At 38.1% G+C, this 23,666-nt stretch overlaps 1 protein-coding gene across 1 annotated transcript in view; it reads left to right on the forward strand.

Moving 5' to 3' along the window:
• The window catches only part of THBS4 (thrombospondin 4), a 56,765-nt gene that overhangs the window by 7,665 nt on the left and 25,434 nt on the right, over positions 1-23,666 (forward strand). The window lies entirely within an intron of this gene.

Consider the following 23,666-nt stretch of genomic DNA (forward strand, 5'->3'; position numbering starts at 1 on the left):
GCCTTAGCTCATTGTGTGCTGCTGAGGGGAGAGAGAGCTTTTTGCCTTCCTTTTCTTATAAGGATACCAACACCATCATGGGGGTTCCACACTCATGACCTCATTTAAATCTACCTCCCAAAGTCCCACTTTCCAATATCATCGCATTGGGGGTAGGGCTTCAACATAGGGATGTTAGGGGGATACAAACATTCGAAGCATTACAGTCACCCACACCATTTTATATTCCCTTGGAAGCATGTCACCTAGCAGACCGAACACATTTTTGCTGCATATAATACACTCCCATGTATAATGCATACCTGCATGTTTGGCCCAAATTTTCAGAAAAAAAATTTTAAAGTTTGTTCCAATTTTTAATTCAAGGATTTATTTATTTATATTTAGAAACAAAACTGATTATCATATTCAGGGGTATTATATTGCATACAGATACCGTTGTTGCTTTCTACAGTTATACTTCTAATGCATAAGCATAAATAAAAACAATAGCCCTGGCTGGTGTGGCTCAGTGGATTGAGCACCAGACTACAAAGCAAAGAGTCGCTGGTTCAATTCCCAGTCAAGGCACATGCCTGGGTTGTTGGCCAGGTCCCCAGTAGGGGGCACTTTGAGAGGCAACCACACATTTATGTTTTTCTCCCTCCCTTCCCCATTCTCTAAAAATAAATAAATAAAATCTTGTTTTAAAAATTTAAAAACATTTATATAGATACAGAATTTTTGCTGCCCACGTATAATGCACATCCTTATTTTTCCCTCAAAAACTTAGGCAAAAAAAATTGTGCATTATATACAGCAAAATATGGTAACTCCCAGCTCTGCAAGCACCTTTCCAGACTCGAAGAAGGAACTGTACATGAGCCGGTAGAACTAAATGAACAGCTCTCTTTTCCACCTCTTTCGTGCCACTTTACATGGATCTGTCACCTGTTTTGTCCCTCTACTGTTGAATGTTTTACTGTCAAAACGAGTTACTACAAGTACTCAAAAATGGCTCTCAGAGAAAAAGGTCACTATTTTTTCATCCCTTTCCCTTCCGCCCATGCCCTGGGGACAGCACCTGTTCCTGCTTATTGAGGAATGTGACAGATACATGTTTTGCTTTTAATAAAAAAAATTTTTAGAAGATGACCAGTCCTTCTGGCTAGATTTTATATTTATCTCAGTTTGCTTTACAAAGTATGTTAAATACTTAAAGTGCTCCAGAATTTTATATTCTAATTGTGACTGAACACTTAAGTCAGCAGGCTTTAGGAGCTGGAAAACATTCCGAATTCTTAGCTTTCACAAGACTATAGAGTTAAAAGCAAGAAGGAATGAGCTTTTAACCTCTTCTTTCAAGTCAAATCCCAACATCCTCTTTCCCTTCTGCAACTCCACTCACAAGTCTGCATTCTCTGTGCCTCACAGCCTCTCAAGTTGTGATGAGGCTTTATATAACAGAGTCTGGGCACATGGTTCATGGTTCAACCATTCCTTCTTCCTTTGCCCCATCCTCAGCCCTGATGGGAGGTGATATCACCGTCTCTCTGCCTTGAGTTACCCCATTTTGCCCGACATCTCTCGAAGGTACTGCTCATCTAACAATGCAGCTGCTCAGTTCCTGCTCTGTAAAAGCCACCCTTCTTCACCTAAGATCAGTAGCTTCTCACTGAACTGTCTGTTTAAATGCATGGAAGATTTTTCTTTTAGCTCTCTCAGCCTACTGGTTAAAAGGCCCTCTGTAGAGGGCGTTTAACTCTGCTTCTAACTCTTCACCCTCACTGAATCTCATCCTCACTGAATCTCACCCTCACTTTCTAAATTGGCCAGCATCTATGAACCCATTGTGGAAAGTCTGTGTTGCCTAGAAACACAAGGAAGCAACTTACCCTGAATTGATTCTTTCTGTTTAGTGAGCAGGGACAATGCTAAATATATGGGCAGGTAGATGGATAGGTAAGAGGGTTGTCAGTTTGTTTGCTTTGAAGAATCACCAATCATGTGATTCCACTGTAAATCCCGGCTGATCACCATGTTAGAGGAGAAAATGAAAGGGATGACGAACACCTCTGTACATCCACCCCCAACCTATTAGAGGTGAGCAATAGCTCCAACAAAAATACTTTTTAAGAAAGAATCTGAGCCCTGGCTGGTACAGCTCAGTGGATTGAGTGCTGGCTTGCAAACTGAAAGGTCACTGGTTCGATTCCCCGTCAGGGCACATTCCTGGTTTGCGGGCCAGGTTCCTGGTTGGGGGTGTGCAAGAAGCAGCCAATTCATGTATCTCTCACATATCTCGATATTTCTCTACCTCCCCTTCCCCTCTCTCTGAAAATACAATATTTTTAAAGAATCTGAAAATAATCCACAAATGAAAATTCTCAGAAAACAAAGAGGAATTGATAGTAGTATTAGAGTTTACAGAGTTGAAGAATGTAACATAGAGAAATTTCACTAGAGCAAAAGAGAAAAGTACAGAGATTTACTATCACTGGTGAATCTGAAAGTTCTAGGAGGGAGCAGCAGCAGCCCATGCTGAGTGGAACACGAAAAAGTCACTGAATCCATCAGATCCAAGGAAAAGATGTGACATGTGGTGGTGACTCCCCATTGCAATATTCAGTGTTGGGCCATACAGGCCTGACATAATTTATAGGAGAGGGGCTCGTCCTGGAAGGTGAACCCCAGTCGTTACCCAGCTAGCAAGGCTCTGCTGATCTGTCCTTTCAATTTGCATGACAGACAGTGAAACAAGAAATCAAGATGTATCTGTACTGACCTAAAACCCCGAGTGAGAAATAAGACTCATCTTTCCCTCCCTTAAAGGCCGAGATTTGGGAGTGGGTGACTACATTGATAGCACCAAAGAGCAGGATTTGGTTGTCTAGGCCATCAGAGAGTTCCTACAATAAGCTCTAAAGTGTAGCCATGAAGACTGCAGACTAGATTTGCCACTGAGCAATCTGCTTCTACTCTCACACTCTCCAAGTCATCTTACCCATAGTGACCTCATTACTATTTACAAAGCATAATAACTTGGATCAAGTTATGCCTGACACCAGAGACCTTTTGTGGCTTCCCATTCCAAAGAAATTAAGGCATAAACACCCCAGCTGTGCATTCGGGGCTTTCCACTACATGACCCCCAACCAGCCTTCCTAGTTTATCTGTCCTTCCAACCCTCCATGCAGCCATATCAGTCATTTCAGTGAACCAAGTCCCATTCCCTGGACCCATCCATGCTGTGGTTCCTTCTCCATCCTTGTGCTTTTGCCGTCTGCTCCCCCCTGTACTCGTCCTGCACCCCTCCAGATAGCAAAATGCTACACATGCAAGACCTGGCTGAAAATTTTTCTTACACCTTTCCATATTTGACTTTGTATCTCTATGGGAGGCACTAATCTTAGTTTGTCTTATACTTAAATTATTTCCAGTTCTTATTTCCCTTAAGTCACCTTTGTGATGAAAATAAGCATTTTACAGAAACCATCTGACTGGATAAAAGATATGGTTGATGCTTTTCTAGTATCTGGCACAGAGACAACTTTCCAGTTAGTATCCCACCTTTGAGTCACAGCTGAAAATCTTCACGACTCTGTCACCATGAATACAGCTCTAAGTTGTTCTTGGTTTCAATTGCTGTCTCTGAAGTGGGGATGCAATAATAGTTGCTTTACAGGTTCATTGCAAGAAGTGAATTATATAAAGTATAATAACTTCTTTACACTGTGAATCTCAATAAGAATATCAGGTTCTTCTAGAAAGAAGGAAAGAAAAGAGAAGAGGGAGAGAGGGGAAGAGATAAGTGTCTCTCTAAGCAACTTCCAAAGATGATTTGGTGAATTCTTCTTGGCTTGTCTTGATGAAAGCTGCCCCCTTTAGAAAAAGCAAATGAGAAGAACTTCTTTTGTTGTTGTTATTTTTACTTTTTTTCATTTAAAATGTACACTCAATATTTTGTTAGTTTCAGGTGCACAGCATAGTGATTAGACCATCATATATACTTTACAAAGTGTTCCCTTTGAGATTAAGAAAAACAAAACTCACAGACACAGATAATCATATGCTGACTCCCAGAGGGAAAGGGGGTGGGAGCTAGTAGAAGAGGGTAAAGGGGGGTAGATGGGGATGGGAGGAGACTTGACCTGGGGTGGTGAATGCACAGTACAATATACAGATGATATATTATAGAATTATACACGGGAAACCTACATAATTTTATTTACCAATGAAACCCCAATAAAAAATACCAAAGTGTTCTCCTCAATATTTCCAGTTCCTACCTGGCAGCATATGTAATTATTATATTATCATTGACTATATTTTCTATGCTATACTTTGTATCCCTGTGACTATTTTTGTAAGTACCGACCTGTACTAAGAACAGTCTTAATTTGATCCCCACAGAAGAACAACTTGTTGGTGTGGAAATGAAGGGAATTCCAAGACTTTGTCAGTCAAGCTCCTAAGCCTAAGCACAGGGGATGTCAGATAGTTTAGGGTAGTGGTTCTGAAGGCTGTGAGCCAAAGGGAGAGATGTAGCTTGGGAGAAATGGAGAAAGAGTTTAAAAATTAGAATTCAGAACCCAATAATGATGGGTAAAAAATGAGGTGTCTCAAACATTTTTAATAATATTTATGGAGCCCTAATGTACTAGGACTGTGTGGAAGGCTCAACACTCATTTTCCCTTTTAACTTTCACAATATTCTTATTCTTATGAGCTCAATTTTAAAGTGGCTATCTATAGAAAATGAGAGAATTTTAGTGAACTTAGGATAAACCCCCAGTGGAGTATGTTATTATTCATGTATTTTATGATTACCTGGAAAAGAAAGCTGGGATTATTTGAAGACATATGAGTTTACTAAAAAGTCATGCCAACTTTTTATGTAAGTAAAGTTTCTAAGCTGATAGATCAAAGAGATGCTGTGAGCATAATGTATGTTGACTTCAGAAAAGATGTTATTAAGTTGCTCATTATACCATTCTGAACAATATTAAAAGAATGAGCTTGATAGATAGTACTGTTAGGAGTTGGGAAGTTGCCTTATAGAAAAGTAGTAGGGTGTTTTGACAAGTCTCTGTCTTGGATATTTAACTGTTCAACTTATTAGTGACTTAGACAGTATTTTATCATGTTTGTAATTGGCACAAAGCTACAAAAGACAGCCAGGAACATACTGGATGCCATGATCATGGTTTATAAGGCTCTACTAGACTTATAAAATGTGCCACCATCTGTTCCATGAAATTTAACAAGAAAAAGATTTAAGTCCACCACCTAGGAGTGAAAAGTGAATTGCAGAAGTACAGGATGTGTGAAATCTATCCCAAGAGTTCTATTCAGCAACATTAAGAACCAACCAGTGTTGAGCACAGCACCTGACATAGTAGTTGCTCAAAAATGTTTGCTGATTGAATGGACAAATAGATACAATGGATGCAATGAATTTAAAAAGTTCTTTAAATTATAGTTGTGTTAATGTATACATGTGGCCAGATAAGGGAGCTAATATAGTAGTCCTACTGTACTCTGAATTATCTAGGCCACATGTAGAATATTGTGTCTAGTCCCTGGACACATTTCACAGGGACACTGACCAGTCAGAGATTACCTTGAGAGTCACCCAAACAGCACCCTTTTGGACCCCATTTTTTTTTTTTACCACATCATCAGTCAAAAAGGCAAAGGAACTAGAAAAATCAAAGAACTGGACAGAATACATGAGAGAGATAAAAGTTGACTTAAAATATGTGAAGAATACCATTTCGATTGAGGATAAGACTAAATCTATCTATAGTTCTGAAGAGGAAAATTAGGACCTATTGGTGGAAGCCAGAGGTCAGAGGAACCAAATACTGGCGCTGTTTTAGGAAAATCTTAAAGGGAAATCCAAAAGTGATATGGTTTTCTCCACAAAGTAATGGGTTCCTTGTTTCTGGGAATGTGGTGGGAGAGGCTGCATTTGTATTTAGGGAATTTGTGAAATGAGATATTAAGCTGGATGACTCATTTTCTATGGCTCTTCTAAGGCTAGACAGGTTCCATGGGCAAAGGACCTGAATGATACATATCCTGGCTCCTCGGGTCCAAGGCAATATGGATGAGATGAGACAAATTCACACAGACTACCGAGTCCTGTGGAAGAAAAGGGATGATGTGGATTTTCTCTCAGGAGAAAAAGCCTCAGAGTACCTCGGGCACCCTCTCAAGAGGAGAGCACCTCAACCCTTGCCCTGACAAGCTTTTTGGGGGTTCAATTTGCACAGGAATGCAAGGTGTATATGTAAAGCTCATTGGTCATTGTAAAGCAGAAATGATTAAACAATAGATAGCATTCAGAGAACTCTGAGGGCTTATTCTGAGTCAGGGTCAGATAATTAAAGGGCCATAAAACTTTGGGGAACAAACTCACTTCCTGCTTGGACCCTTACCATTTAAACTGAAGGTCTTAGTAAGTAGGTTTCATAGGATTTTATGCATTCTTTCTTAGGCCTGATCACTCTAGGGAATCCACCCTTTCTAGCACAGGGCTGCACCTACCTCCAGCATTGTTTCAGGGTTAAGGCATTGTTTCAGGCTTAAGTCAGGCAGGGGAAGTAAGGCAGACAAGAGATTAGGAGACTTCTTGCAGACAGAATGAGGACTCAGGTTATGTCAAAGCCAAGGGGTGAGGGTCCATCACTCCCTTTTTCTATAGCCCCCCAAGTCCTTCCCTGGGTGCCCCCATGATCGTGCCTGTCTTAGGTCGCCCCTCTTTTGAGGAATCTTACCGTCACTAGCTAACCAGTCATCCACCCCGGGGCCAAGCAGGGTGAAGAAGGGGGCAGAGGTGGTGTCCCCACAAGGAAGATAAGCTTTGTCTCCTAAGTGGCTTATGGTCCCAAGGTCCTGTACTCAGCCTTAGCCATGGGGGATTACAGCTTCTGAAACCAGGCAGGGCAGTTCCCAACACCTGAACAAACACTTCTCCAAGGACATACAAGAAGGCCCAAAGTCACATGAAAAGTACTCAACATCACTAGCCATCACAGAGATGCAAATTAAAACCACAATGAGATACCACTTCCCACCAATCAGAATGACTGTCATTAATAAATCAGCAAACAAGTGCTGGTGAGGATGTGGAGAAAAGGGAACCCTAGTACACTGTTGGTGAGAATGCAGACTGGTGCAGCCACTATGGAAAACAGTATGGAATTTCCTCAAAAAAACTAAAGATGGAACTGCCTTTCAATCCAGTGATCCCACTAAGAATCCTGAAACACCAATTCAGAAGAACCTATGCACTCCAATGTTTTTTGCAGTGTTATTTACAATAACCAAGTGCTAGAAACAGCCTAAGTGCCCATCAGTTAATGAATGGATCAAAAAACCACAGTGCATTTGTGTAGCAGAATATTATGAAGCAGAAAAAAAAAAAGTGCTCCTACCCAATGTGACAGCATGGATGGAAGTGGAGAACATTATGCTAAGTGAAAGAAGGCAGGTGGTAAAAGACAAATACCATATGATCTCATCTATAACTGGAACCTGATCAACAAAACAAAAAAATGAGCCATATCGGTCATTGGTTCAAAATAGAACCAGAGACACTGAAATAAATAACAAACTGACAGTGACCAGGGAGGAAGAGGATAATGGGGGAAGAAGGGTAAGGGGCAAGAAAAGGAATGTGAGTTGAGGCACAGACAATAAGGAAGGGATTGCCTGTGGAGTGGGGGTGATAGGATAGGTGTGAGCAATGGGGAAAAAGGCAGGACAATTGTAACTGAACAATAAAAAAAAGAAATTGCTTTGCAACTCTCTTCCTATAACATGACCTTGGGATTCTGTGCTTACTGCTTTGTCACCTACCAGATAGTTGTGTACAGTGATGAGTCTCATAATTTTTCAAAATATAAAGCTTTCTGCAGATGTTCAGAAGAGTTCCTGTGCTTCCTTTTAATAGATGGTTCCTTTGTTCTGTGTGTGTACCCACTCTGTAAATTTGGCATTTGTTCAAACCACTTTAAAAAAATTTTGAAACATACAGATTACATTTGTCATGTCTGGGAGTCACCCAGAGTACTTTCAGGAAAAGCAATTTGATGATTTACTCTTTATATATATTTCCAAAGCACTAAAATTACAAAGACTGAGTGTATAGGGCATAAAGATAAATAAGCAAAGGCAAACAAGGATATCCATCACAAGAGACATTAATGGCAAGAAGGCTTTTTTAAAATGTGCAATTATTTAAAAAGAAGAGGAAAGGTTGACACCAATGGCTTTCATCATATATTTAAAAGTGTGAAAGAGCAAAGCCATTTGCCAAGCAAAGCGGAAAGCCCCAGACTAACCTCCTGAGTTTGCTGCCCACAGGACAGGTCACTCTGAACTTCTTGGCCGAGCAGACAAAATATCATTTCAATTCTTTACAGCTAGCATGCTGCCTTGTGGCTCTGATATCCAACACATCGTCATATTTTTGACTACCAGTTCCATTTTTCAAAACAAGCACCTTTTGAAAATTCTTCCCCAAGATAGCAATATTTCAAATCTTTATTACATGGGTTTGCTTTTTCATCTCCTGCCAGTCACTGAGATGGTATTTAATCAGGTTAGGCTGCATAGCTCCTGTGTCAGGTTGATACCAGACATGGGAATGTAGCTGTAAAATCAGGGCCCAAATTGTCAAGTACACAAAGGTGCTAAGTCTAGGAGGGAAAAATTGATATAAATAAACCAGTGGAAACTGTCCCTACATTTTAAAAAAGATTGTGGGTTATAATAGCAGAATGGACACATGAATAATCTATGTTACCTATTTTTTAAGTAAATAAATAGTAGTATTTGGTACTCTCAGATGCTGTGGTATGTGGGAAAAGTAGTAAGAAATAGACTTCTGGTACCAAAAGTTTATGCTCTGGTAGAGAAAAATAAGAAACACAGATATACTAATACCTACATTTGTACAGCAGTTTATAGTTTTACATTTTTTTTTCTTTCAGTGAATTTTTTTTGCTTTTTTTCAATTAGTCAAATATTTTTCAATTACATTTTACCTTCAATATTATTTTGTATTAGTTTCAGGTGAACAGTATAGTGGTTAGACAACCATATACTTTACAAAGGTTTCCACCTGATATTTCCGATACCTGACTGTCACCATACATATTATATTATAATATTATTGGCTACAATATATTCCCTATGCTGTACTTTGCATCCCCATGACTATTTTTTAACTACCAGTCTGTACTTCTCAGTCCCTTTACCTTTTTCACCCAGGCCCCCAGCTCCTCTCCCCTCTGGCAACCATCAGTCTGTTTTCTGTATCTGTGTGTCTGATTCTGTTTTGTTTGTTATATTGTTCTTTGAATTCCACATATGAGTGAAAACATATGGTCTTTATCCTTCTGTGACTGACTTATTTCACTTAGCATAATACCCTCTAGGTCTACCTATGCTGTCACAAATTATAAGACTTTTGTTCTTTTTATGAGTGAGTAATATTTCTTTTATATATGTACCACATCATCTTTATCCACTCATTCATTGATGGGTACTTGGATTGCTTCCATCACTTGGCCATTGTAAATAATGCTGCAATGAACATAGGGATGCATTATACATGTCTTTTTTAAAATTTTAATTGTTGTTCAAGTACAGTTTTCTGGCTTTTTCCCCCATCCCAGCCCACCCCCACAGATCTCCCCACCTCCCTCTCATTTCCACCCCCCTTGTTGTTGTCCATGTGTCCTTTATACTTGTTCCTGCAAACGCTTCCTCTTTTCCCCTGAAATTCCCTCTCCACTTCCCTCTGGTCACTGTCAACCTGTTCTCAATTTCAGTGTCTTTAGCTATATTTTGCTTGTTTGTTTGTTTTGTTGCTTAGGTTCCTGTTAAAGGTGAGTTTTGCTTAGCATAATGCTTTCCAGTTCCATCCATGCTGTTGCAAAGGGTAGGAGCTCCTTCTTTCTTTCTGCTTCATAGAATTTCATTGTGTAAATGTACCATAGTTTTTTGATCCATTCATTTACTGATGGGCACCTAGGTTGCTTTCAGCACTTGGCTATTGTAAATTGTGCTGTTATGAACCTTGGGGTGCATAGGTTCTTTTGGATTGGTGTTTCAGGGTTCTTAGGATATAATCCTAGTAGTGGAATTGCTGGGTCAAAAGGTAGGTCCATTTTTAGTTTTCTGAGAAAATTCCATACTGTTTTCTGTAGTGGTTGTACGAGTCTGCAATCTGACCAACAATGCACTAGGGTTTTCTTTTCTCCACAGCCTCTCCAACACTTGTTTTTTGCTTTGTTTATGATGCCATTCTGACCAGTGTGAAGTGGTATCTCATTGTGGTTTTAATTTGCATCTCTCTGATAACTAGTGATACTGAGCATCTTTTCATGTGTCTCTGGATTCTCTGTATGTCTTCCTTGGAGAAGTGTCTGTTCAAATCCTTTGCCCATTTTTTAATTGAGTTGCTTGTCTTCTTAGAGTGGAGTTGTGTAAGTTCTTTATATATTTTGGAGATTAAACCCTTGTCGGAGGTGTCATTGGCAAATATGTTTTCCCATATGGTTGGTTCTCTTTTTATTTTAATACTGTTTTCTTTAGCAATGCAGGAGCTTTTTATTTTGAACAAACACAACACAGCCTTGTGTTGAGTTTCTTCAGCTATGTACCCAGAAGTGGAATTGCTGGGTCATAAGGCAGTTTTATTTTTAACTTTTTGAGGAATCTCCATACTGTTTCACATAGAGAATGCACCAATCTGCATTCCCACTAATAGTGCACGAGGGCTCCCTTTCTCCACATCCTTACTAGCACTTCTTGTTTGTTGATTTATTGGTGATAGCCATTCTGACATGTGTGAGGGAATGTCTTATTATGGTTTTCATTTGCATTTCTCTGATGACTGAGTGATGTTGAGCATCTTTTAATGTGTCTATTGGCCATGTCCTCCTTGGAGAAGTGTCTGTTTAGGCCCTTCACCCAATTTTAAATTGGATTATTTGGTTTTTTGGTATTGAGTTGTACAAGGTCTTTTTAAATTTTGGCTATTAACTCCTTATCAGATGTATCATTGGCAAATATGTTCTCCCATTTAGTGAGTTGTCTTTTCATTTTGTTGGTTCCTTTGCTGTGCAAAACCTTTTTAGTTTGATGTAGTCCCACTTGTTTGTTTTTTCTTTTGTTTCCCTGGCCTGAGGAGATATATCAGGAAAAATATTACTAAGAGAATTGTGAGAGATTTTATTGCCTTTGTTTTCTTCTAGGATTTTTATGCTATTGAATCTTAAGTTTACATTCATTTTGAGCTTATTCTTGTATATAGTGTAAGGAGGTGGTCTAGTTTTATTTTTTGCACATATCCATCCAGTTTTCCCAACACTGTTTATTGAATAAATAGACCATCTTTACCTCATTGTATGTTCTTGCCTCCTTTGTTAAATATTAATTGACCTTAAAGACATGGCTTTATCTCTGGTCTCTTAATTCTGTTCCATTGATCTATGTGTCTGTTTTTGTGCCAGTACCTATGGTTCTGTTTTGATGACTATGGCCTTATAGTATAGTTTAATATTGAGTGGCATGATTCCTCCAAATTTGTTGTTCTTTCTCAAGACTGCTGTGGCTATTTGGAGTCTTGTGGTCCATATAAAACTTTTGGATTATTTATTTTAGAGCTGTGGCATATGCCATTGGAATTTTGATAGGAATTGTGTTGAATCTATAGATTGCTTTGGGTACCATGGACACTTATAACAATGTTAATTCTTCCAATCCATGAATACAGTATATACTTCTAGTTATTTGTATTTTCTTCAGTTTCTTTCTTTAGTGTCTTATAGTTTTCTGAGTACAGGTCTTTGACATCCTTGATTAAATGTATTCCTAGATGTTTTTTATGCAATTGTAAATGGGATTGTTCTCTTAGTTGCCCTCATAGTCCATTGCTGGTGTATAATAATGCAACTGACTTGTGGATATTTATTTTGTATCCTGTTCCTTTACTTAATTTATCTATCACTTCCAGTAGGGTTTTTTGGGAGGGGCGTCATTTTTAGGGTTTTCTCTATACAGTATCATGTCATCTGCAAATAGTGACAATTTTACTTCCTTCTGATTTGGATGCCTTTTATTTCTTCTTGGATTGCTGTGGCTAGAACTTCCAGTGCTATGTGAATAGAAGTGGTGAAAGTGGACATTACTGTCTCATTTCTGATCTTAAGGAAAGTGCTTTTAGTTTTTTCCTATTGAGTATGATGTTAACTCTGGGTTGTCATATATGGCCTTTATTATATTTAAATATACTCCCTCTAGTCCCATTTTTCTGAGAGTTTTTACCATAAGTGGGTGTTGGATCTTCTCAAAAGCTTTTCCTGTATCTATTGGTATGACCATAGATTTTTGTCGTTTTTGTTTATGGAGTGAATCGCATTACTTGATTTGCAGGTGTTGTACCAAACTTGCATCCCAGGAATGAGTCCCACTTGATCATGGTGCATGATCTTTTTAATGTATTGTTTGATTTGGTTTGCTATTATTTTGTTGAAGACTTTTGCATCTATGTTCATCCGAGATAACTGGCCTATAATTTTCTTTCTTTGTAGTGCGTTTATATATGACTTTGGACTTAGAATAATGTTGGCCTTGTAATTTGAGCTTGGAAGTCTTCCCTCCTCATGAATTTTTTGGAATAGTTTGAGAGTGATAGGTGTTAGTTCTTCTTTGAATGTTTAATAAATTTCTTCTAGAAAGCCATCCAGTCCAGTACTTTTGTGTGCTGGGAATTTTTTGATTACTGCTTCATCTTCATTAGTTGTAATCAGTCTGCTCAGATTCTCTGTTTCTTCTTGATTCAGTTTTCAGAGATTTTATGTTTCTAAAAATTTATCTATTCCTTCCAGAATGTTCAATTTGTTAGCCCATAATTGTTCATAGTATTTTTGTATAATCTTTTGTGCTTCTGCGGTTAGTTTTGCATTTTCTTATTTGACTACCACTAAAAACAAAATGAAGTCAGAAGAGCAGTTAACTGCATTTAGAAGACACTTAGTAAGTGGACATTTAGTAAAGTGAGCAAGCCCAAGGTCACATAACTATTCAGTATCTGAGCCATAACTGGAATCCGAGTCCTGGAAATGTACATCTAGAAAAGTTCTGAGAAAGTGTTACGGGAACGTGAATGAGGCAGATACTTTTCAACCATGGGGAAGAAGGAGGACTTCAAGGAATAGGGTGCATTTGAGTTGGATCTTGGGTTCAGATGTGTAGCAATCATGGAGCAGGCAGGAAAGCTATGGAGAACATTCCACACAGAAAGAAAAGGACGAGACAAGCTGGAAAAAGTTAGAAAGGGGTGAAAACCCAGAACAGATTGTTCAGTTTGGCTGGGCTCCAGAAGCAGAGAGGGTCATGAAAGTGATGGGAAGGTTGGGGTCAGTGCAGGGATAAGGAGTTTAGATGTTATTGAGAAACCACTAGGGAGCTATTGAAGGCTTTTATTTATTTGCTTGTATGTTGCTTTAGAAGGCAATAACTTGGTCAGACAGTCCTATAAGAAGCTCCAGCTGTCAGTCCAGAAAAACTGCAGAAAAGTAGGAAGGTGAGTCAGGAATATGACAAAGAAACCCAGAGATGGAACAGAGTAGAGGAAGAAACGCCATTCAAAGATCAGCAGCCTTCCATTCTAACCAGATGTGCGGAGTCCTTCGTACTAGCTTCCAGAGAGAACCAGGCAAAAATCCCAAGCTAATTTGTTTCAGTTATTGACAAATGAAAAGGGAGCAAAAGAATGCAGTGTGCCACAGCTGAAAAACAGAGTTGTTTCTAGTGACCATTTTCCTGAGAATGGTGCTCCTGGGTGGTGATGGACAGAGGTGTGGTGGACCCAGGAGAAGACTGCTCCCCCAACCTCAGGGCACTGGCTATGTGAATGCTGGGCTCAGGTAGGGAGAGGTGAGCACTGGGAAATGGGGACCTGAGAGAGGAAGGCTCCATGTCTGTTCTTTCCACTCTGATGGTGCTGCCTCCAAGAAGATCGCCCGGAGGGCTGTAGGCTCCAGCATCAGAGCTTTAGGCTGTTTCTGGACTCAGTATGACTGATGCGAAAATGCTGAGTTTTCTGAGCAGGCGCCTGCCTGCTCTCTGGGGTAGTCTTACTGCTCTGAAGATAAAATAAGTATAGAAGCACGGACATAAGGAATTTGCAATAAAAAAGAAAAATGAAAATGGGAGCCATAAGAAAAATGAGTATTACGGGATCGAATATGAAGAATGGTGAATGTCAAAGCCCTTGAAAATATTTCTGCTAACAGACATTGTGAAGATGGAAGTTTTCATAGTTCTTTTCCTTTTTTTTCTTCTTGCTGTTGTCACAGAGCTAGGAGCATAAAGACTTTGTCATTTCAGTGTTGCATCACGGCACAAAGCAAGGCAGAGGCACCCTTAAATGGCAGCACAAACACAGTAGTAGGTTTTGCGACCTGCAATAAATCTTGAATCGCTGCTCTAATAAATCTTTTATATTTTATATGTGAAAAGCTTTCATGTAATCATTTAATTATTCATTGCAAGTTCATATTTTAACATTTAATATACATCTGTTATGTGTAAAGTACTCCATTAGTTACTAGTTACAAAATTAAACTTAGCTATTCAGTTATAAAAATAAATCACACCCACATGCCCTGGAATGCCTGTTGTAAAAGCAGGCTAGGTACCCTTGGTCATAATGAGAGTAATGAGATATTGAGCATACGTGTCTGCAACCTAATTGAAGCTTGGTGGTCTAAGTGGTATTTTTATTGGCCTGTTAAAAACTCTAGGTATTTGTAAAACTGTTCCAAAAAGTAAAAAGAAAAAAATAGATGTTTAAAAAATTAAATAGGTGCATATTTAGGTTTACTTTCTCCCTCTTTTGGGCACTGTATATGCCTCCAATTTTTGACCATGCAGTCAGTATTATAAATTTTAAACAGTATTAAATAAAGGGGTAAAAATTCTGTTCTATGCCATATTTAAAACGCCTCAAGAATTTTAATTTATGTCTTTTTTCTTCCTTCCCACTATTTTCTTTTTCTTAATATACCATATTCATTCAAGTGTGATCAATGATTGAACTTCAGGAAACATAGTATCATTCTATAGTCCAGCTAGTCTGTCCCACCGAGCCCTGTCAATTCTTGTCTCTTGGTGAGCAACAGGTGCTGACCACATAGGCAGAAGAGATCTATGTGACTCCTCCTGGCACCTCTGTACAGCGCCAGACCTGAGGCCATCAGGCCCTCTCTAGCCACGGTCAAGTGGAAAAGCAAATCTTGTCAGTTTGGAAGAGGTGGGAGCATCAATCTAGAAAATCTGATGTGGGAAAAGTCTACTGTTTCACAGTAGGGACTGTTTTCTTGGCAATACTGTCACACAAGCAGGTATTCCTGGCTGGCTACTCCCTGGGGCAGTGCCAAGCTGGTATTTACACTCTCTAGACAAGGTGTCTGAGAAAAGCTGGTCAGAATACTTGCATCAAATCATGCAAATGGACCACAGCACATTCTGGGTATATGTATGTAATTTATTTCTTTTTTTTACTTTTTTATGTTCTATAAGATGTGCATGTTTCTTATAGAAAAATTAGACAGTGAAGATGAACAAGAGAAAAAAGCACATCATGCAAGCACTGACCGTATTAATGTTGACATTATCCCCTTCTAATTTTTTGCGTATGTGTATATACATATATACATACACATATATTATATTTTCTGAGTGAAACTATACTGACTCATAATATTTTTGCACTCAACAAATATTAGGAGTGTCTTTTTGTGTTTTTTAGTTAAATGTATTGGGGTAACATTGGTTAATAACATCATATGGATGTCAAGTGTACAACTCTATAGTGCGCCATCTGCACATTGCGTTGTGTGCTCACCAGCCAGAGTCCTTCTGTCACCATGTGTTTGACCCACTTTACCCTCATCTCCCCTCCCCCATCTCCCTTTCCCTTCGGTTAAGCAGCATACTATTGCCTGCAACTATGAGTTTTTTGTGTGTTGTTTGTTCACTTGTAACTTTGTTTTATATCCCAAATATGAGTGAAATCATATGGTTCTTGTCTTTTTTCTGTCTGACTTACTTCACTCTCAAGATCCATCCAGGTTGTTGCAAATAGCAATATTTCATTCATTTCTATGGCTTAGTAGTATTACATTGTGTATACATACTACATCTTTTTTTCTTTTTCTTTTTTTTTTTTTCATACCACATCTTCTTTATCCAATTATCCATTGAAGGACGCTTAGGTTCTTCCATGTCTTGGCCACCATAATTAGTGCTGCAATAAATATAGGGATAAACATATCTTTACAAACAAATGTTTTCACATTTTTTGGATAGATACGCAGAAGAGGGATTGCTGGGTCTTGTAGTAGCTCTATTCTTAATTTTTTGAGGAACCTCCATACTGTTTTTCTCTTTTTTCCATGTTTATACAATTTCTAATGTCATCTTTATTGTATTTTTTTATTACCATTAGTCTCCTAAAACCCCCAACCCCTCAGCAATCACCACACTGTTATCCCTGGTGACTGTACCAACTTACATTCCCACGAGCAGTGTATGAGGGTTCCTTTTTCCCCACATTTTCTCCACTTATTTCTTATCTTACTGATAATAGCACTTCTAGTAAGTGTGAGGTAGTATCTCATTGTGGTTTTGGTTTGCATTTCCCTTATAGCTAGTGAAGTTGAGCATCTTTTCATATATCTGTTGGCCATTTGTATGTCATCTTGGGGAAAGTGTCTGTTCAGGCCTTCTGGCCATTTCTTAATTGGATTCTTTGTTTTGTTGTTGAGTTGTATGAGTTCTTTATATATTTTGGATATGAGCCCCTTATTGGAGATATGATTTGCAAATACCTCCTCACATTCAGCTGGTTGCTTTTTTGTTTCATTGATGGTTACTTTTGCTGTGCAGAATCTTTTTAGTTTGATGTAGTTCCATTCATTTGTTTTTGTTTTTACTTCCCTTGCCTTTGAGGCTAAGTTCCAAAAACCAATCTGAGACCAAGGTCCCTAAGTCTAATACTTATGGTTTTTTTCCTATGTATTTTGTTATTCCAGATCTTGTATTTAAGTCTTTAATCCATTTTAATTTTTTGTTTGTAGCATCAGATAGTAGTTCAGCTTCATTCTGTTGCATGGAACTTTCCAGTTTTCTCAACACCAGTTATTGGAGAGGCTTTCCTTTCTCCATTGTATGTTTTTGGCTTCTTTGTCAAAAATTATTTGCCTATATACATGTGGTTTTATATCTGGGCTCTCAATTCTATTCCATTGGTCTGTGTGTCTGTTTTTTCTGGCAATAACATATTGTTTTGATTACTGTAGCTTTCTAGTATAATTTGAAGTCAGGGAATGTAATACCTCTGGCTTTGTTCTTTTTTCTCAGGATTACTTTGGCTGTTCGGGATCTTATATGGTTCCATACAGATTTTATGATTCTTTGTTCCATTGTTTTGAAAAATACCTTTAGGATTTTAATGGGGAGTTCATTAAATCTGTATATTGCTCTAGTTATAATGGCATAGACCTATTTTGATTCTTCCAATCCTTTACATTTTTTTACATTTCTTTATGTCTTTTTAAATTTCTTTCAACAACACGCTATAGTTTTCAGTGTGTAGGTCATGCACTTCCTTTGTTAAGGTTATTCCTAGGTATGGTATCCTTTTTGTTGCAGTTGCAAATGGGATTGATTTCTTCATTTCTTTTTGTGATATTTCAGTTAGTGTATAGGAACACATGAATTTTTGTGCATTGACTTTTGTATTCAGTAACTGTGCTCTATTTGTTTACTGCTTCTACTAGTCTTTTGGGAGAGTCTTCAGGGTTTTCTCTGTATAGAATCATGGCACCTGCAAAGAGTGAAAATTTTACTTCTTCATTCCCAGTTTTCATGCCTTTTATTCTGGCTAAACTTCCAGTCTACATTGAATAACAGTAGCAAGACAAGGGAATTCTTGTCTTGTCTTGTCATTTCTCTTTCATTTCTGGTTTTATTTATTTGAGTCTTTTTTCCTTAGTCTAGGCAAAGATTTTTCAATTTTATTTACCTATTAAAGAATCAGGTCTGTGTTTCATTAAATTTTTCTGTTGCCTTTTTGTTCTCTATTTCATTTAATTCTGCTCTAATTTTTATTATTTCCTTCTACTGACTTTGGGATTTGTTTATTCTCCTTTTTCTAGTTGTTTAAGGTGAAATGTTAAATTGTTAACTTGAGTTTTCTTGTTTGTTGAGGTTGGCCTTCATGCTATAAACTTCCCTCTTAATACTGCTTTTGCTACATCCCCCAAATTTTAGGATGTATTGTTGTTCTCATTTGTCTCTATCTTTTCATCTCTTCTTTTATTTATTCGTGGACCCAGAAGTTGTTTGGTGGCATGTTGTTTAACCTCTGTATATTCATGGGCTTTTCCAGTTTTATTTTTGCAATTAAGTTTCATTTTCATACTGTTGGTGGTCAGAGAGTATACTTGCTATGATTTTAATCTTTTTAACTGTATTGAGGCTAGTTTTGTGGCCCAATATATGGTCTATGCTTGAGAATGTTCCATGTGCACTAAAGAAGAATATATGTACTGTTGTTTTGGAATGGAAAGCTCTGTAAATCTCACTTATGCTCATATGGTCTAATGTGTCATTTAAGGCCAATATTTTCACATTAATTTTCTGTTATATGATCTATTTATTACTCTAAATGGGGTATTCAGGTCCCCTACTATAATTGTCAGTTTCTTCTTTAGGTCTGTCATAATTGCTTTATGTATTTTGTTGCTCCCAAGTTGTCTTGTGTGCATATGTATTGAGAAGTGTTATGTCTTCCTGATGTATTGTCCCCTTTATCATTATACAATGCCCAACTTTGTCTATCGTTCCCTTTTTTAAGTTTTTTAAATTTTTCAATTACAGTTGACATTCAATTTTATATTAGTTTCAGATGTACTGTGGTGTAGTGGTTAGATATTTATGTAACTTGCAAAGTTACGCCCCCAGTAAGTCCAATACCTCCAATACCACGCATAGTTATTATGATTTTATTGACTATATTCCCTGTGCTGTACTTTATATCCTTGTGACTATTTTGTAATTTCCAATTTGTGCTTCTTAATCCCTTCACTGTTTTTATCCATTCTACCAATTCCCTCCCATCTGAAAACAATCACTTTGTTCTCCATATTTATGAATTTGTTTCTTCTTTCTTTGTTTATTTTTTAGATTCCACATATAAGTGAAACACAATATTTGTCTGCCTTATTTAATTTATCATAATACCCTCTAGGTCCCTCTGTGTTGTCACAAAAGGTGAGATTTCATTCTTTTTATGGCCAAGTAATATTCCACTATATATATATACCACATCTTCTTTATTCAGTTGTCTGTTGATGGACATTTAGGTTTCTTCCATAACTTGGCTATTGTAAATAATGTTGCAGTGAACATAGTGATGCATATATCTTTTCAAACTAGTTTTAAATTTTTTCAAATAAATACCCAAATGTAAGATTGCTGGGTCATATGGTAGTTCTATTTTTAATCTTTTGTTTTTCATAGTGGCTGCACCAATTTGCAATTCCATCAGCAGCGTATGAAGATTCCCTTCCTGCAACACATTCTCTCCAACATGTTCCAACACATTCCAACACAGGCATTTTCTCTCCAACACATTCGTTGTTGATTTATGGATGATAGTCATTCTGACATATGTTAGGTGATATCTCATTGTGGATTTAATTTGCATTTCTCTGATGACTAGTGATGTGGAGCATCTTTTCATATGTCTATTGGCCATCTGTATGTTCTCTTTGGAAAAATGACTGTTCAGGTTCTCTGCCCACTTTTTAGGTCGATTGTATTTTTGTCATTAAGTTTATGATTCTCATTGCCTTTTTTAAATCTTGAAATCATTTTTGTCTGATATAAATATAGCTGTACCCACTTTTTTCTCACTGCCATTTGCTTTGGGTATTGTCTTCCACCTCTTCACTTTGAGTCTGTGTTTGTCTTTGTAGCTGAGATGGGTTTCCTAGAGGCAACATATAATCGGGTCTTGATTTTCAATCCATCTGTGTCTTTTAATTGGTGACTTCAATGCATTTACATTTAGGATGATTAGTTACAGAATCATCTCCTATAGCCATTTTATCTTTTGTTTTCTGGTTGCTGTGTTTCTCCACTGTTTCTTTTCCCTGGTGTTTTGCCTGCTATTTTAGTCTGGTAGTATTCATGATTTTTTTCTCTCCACTTTCTCTTTTCTTTTTTAATGTTACATGTCTCTGTTCTAGATTTTTATGTGGTAGTTGCTATTAGGTTTTTGCAAAAATAAATGTTTCATACATAGTCCTTTTTCTTCGGATTGCATCACATTTCCACTCACCTGTGCAAGTTTAGTCCTTTCCTCTCCCTTATTATTTTTTGCTGTCACATATTACCCCTTTTATGCTTCATGTTCATTTTCAAATTGCAGAAGCTGTAATCTTTTTAATGTTTTTATCACTTTTAAACTTTGTGTTATATTTAAGAGTTTAAACCCTATTCTAAAAAAGAGTTAGGATTTCCTCCTTCTGTCCATGTTTGTCATCTTACAATTTTGTATTCTTTTATGTTTTTGTTTCAAGTAGAAGAGCTTCTTTCAATATTTCTTGTATTTTTAAATATTTTATTGTTTATGCTATTGCATTTTTCTCACTTTCTTCCCCACTGCCCCCTCCACCCAGCCCATCTCCTACTTCCATAATCAGTCAGTCCCCTTGTCTATGTCCGTGGGTGCTTCATATATGCTCTTTGACTAGTCCTTCACCTTCTTTCAGTCTGTCCCCACCTTCCCACCTCACCTCTTACAGCTGTCAGTCTGTGCCATGATTCTGTGCCTCTGGTTCTGTTTGCTCATTAGTTTATTTTGTTCATCAATATTTCTTCTAATGCAGTTCATGGGGTGTGGCTTCTCTTAACTTTTGTCTGCAAAAGTCTTTATTTCTCCTTCATATCTAAAAAAATGCTTTGCTTGCTATAGTATTTCTAGCTTGTGATTTCTCTCCTTCAATGTTTTGAATATTTGATTACACTCTCTCCTATAGGATTGCTGCTTAAAATCCAAAGATAATCTAATGGGGTTTCCTTTATAGGTTACAGTCTTTCTTTTTCTGGCTGCCCTGGGAATTCTTTCTTTGTCTGCTATACCTCACCTTGGAGGAGGTCCTTTTGCGTTAAAATAATTGGGTGTTCTGTTAGGTTGGATTTGGGGGTCCAGCTTTTTTCATAGGTTTGAGAAGTTCTCCTCTCTTACTCATTTGAATAGCTTTCTGTCCCCTTCTCAGTCTCTTCTCCCTCTGCTATACTTACTATTCTTACATTGCTCTTTCTCGTGGAGTCAGCCGGTTCTGGCATTCTTTCTTTCTTTCTTTCTTTCTTTTTTTTACTCTCAATTCTTCTCTTTTACCTGAGTCATCTATACATTTCTGTCTTCAAGATTGCTAACTCTCTATTCCATCTGGTCTGCTTTAGTTCCTGAACTCTCTATTTTTCATCTCATTTATTGAGTTCTTCAGCTCCAGAATTTGTTTGATTCCCTTTTATTATTTCGATCTTTTTGATAAAGTATTCCTTTTGTTCATTGATTTTTAACTGTGAGCTCATCAAACCACCTATCTGAGTTTTCTTGTATCTTGATTTTTTCCTAGATCTGCAATCTTGAATTCTATGCATTTAAGTCTTAATCTTCTATGTCTTTGAGTTTTTTTCTGGGGATTTTTAAATTTTCTTTCTGAAATACCTTGCTACCTTGGTTGTTCATGGTACTTCATGGCTTCTTTCTCTGCCTAGGCATTTGAAGGGGTGAAATCTTTTTGAAGTAGTTGTTGCCTTTAACCCATCACCAGATTTATAAGTAAAGGTCTTTCTTTTGTGTTCCAGTCAATGATACTATACCTCAATTTTGCATTTTCTCTTATCTGCAATACTGGGACTTTGGGGATCTCTGTGGGGCAGTGTCACCTTACCCATGGGAAATACCCCATATTCCCCCTACAAAAGGTGAGCATCCCCTCTACGATGAGGTTGGTCTCGGGGCACCACTCCCATGGGGGGTGTGGTGGGTGATGGTGTTCCAGGTCTATGAGTTCTTGGCATTGCTTTCTTGCAACCAGAAGCTGCCAGCCATGCAGCACTATCTTAGGTGTCCCAGCCGCCTCTACCTGTTCTACCATGATGAGTGGGGGAGGAGTACGCAGATGGAGGTGGGTTCAAGCATTCATGGCCCCCCCCCACTGGCTTTTGCCATAATAAGTACAAACCACTCTAGATAGAATGTTGCTTCTGTGCCTTCATGGCCTGCCTCCACTGCTGCCACATCTGCTAGAGCTTGGCAGGCTATGGCAAGGTGAGGAGGGGTAGATTCACACCTCTGTGGCCTTGTTCTTTTTGCCTCTGGTAAGGGTGGCTTCAGCTGCCACCCTTCGCATTGCTTCCCCACCCCTGTGCTCAGCCTCAATATGTATCAGCCTCTGGCTTGCCATGTGGGGGTTGCAACTCAACCACCATCATGTCTGCTGGGGCCGTGGCAGGCACCAGACCACGTATGCAGCTCCCATCTCTGTCCTTCTCCCATTTCGCTGTACCCACTTGCTCCGATATGCCCACCTTCCAGTGTTTCAATGTGTGGATCTCTCAGAGGTGTTTGTGTGTCGAGTAGGGAATCCTTTCTTAAATTATAGTTGTCCAACTTGTAACTTTAAGGGGAGAGACCAAGAGGTTTTCTTACACTGCCATGATGCTGACATTACTCTCTTTTTGTGTTTTTAAGGTGCAATAATTCCACTGCATTCCATTTTATGATTATACCATTATTTAAGTAGCCAGCCCTCCATCTCTTTTTAGACATACATGTTGTGTCAAATGTTTGTTACAATAGTTCTGAAGTAAATATTCTTATCCATACATTTGGGTTTTTTCCCCTTAATATCAGTTTCTAGAAGTGGCATTTCTGGGCCATAGTATCTGTATAGCTTCAAGGTTTTTGTATCTGTCACCAAATTGTCCTCAGAAAAGTTATACCAATTTAAAACTAACTGTTCTACCCTGGGGCAGAAACTTTCACTCAGACCTTTGGAGCTGCAATTATATGTTTACTACCTTAATTATCTATTGACATTAACACCCAGCCTTCAACCTTGTTCTTAGGATTATTTCTGGTGATGAAGTTGTGTTTGACAGCGGTATCCATGGATTGAGCTAGAGGTGTTCTGGGTAGATTCACTAAGCCCTTAGAAGCAAATCACTTTGCTCTTTGTAGCAAACCTCACCCAGTGGTCTTTACTTCCAAAGGCTCAGCACCCAAGAACAAATTTTAACTCATGGTTCAATATATTCAGGACAGTAATAGAGTAAAAAGCAAGATAAAAAGCATAATTTTTAAATTTGCATGAATTTTGATTCCATGAGCTCAACAAGATGTATGAACAGATGGCTACATGCATAGAAAGCAAATAAACAGAAAATAAGATAGTGAAGTCCCTCCTTTCTTTTTTTTTTTTTTTTGCAACCATGGATACCTTTAATTTTCTAACTGAGCATTGTTAAAGACGTGTGACTGAGGGAATATATGGCAGATTACACACAATTCAATACATTTG

The sequence above is a fragment of the Sturnira hondurensis genome, unplaced genomic scaffold (assembly GCF_014824575.4).
Source record: "Sturnira hondurensis isolate 20B ecotype Veracruz unplaced genomic scaffold, ASM1482457v3 Scaffold0021354, whole genome shotgun sequence".
NCBI classification, from domain to species: Eukaryota; Metazoa; Chordata; class Mammalia; order Chiroptera; family Phyllostomidae; genus Sturnira; species Sturnira hondurensis.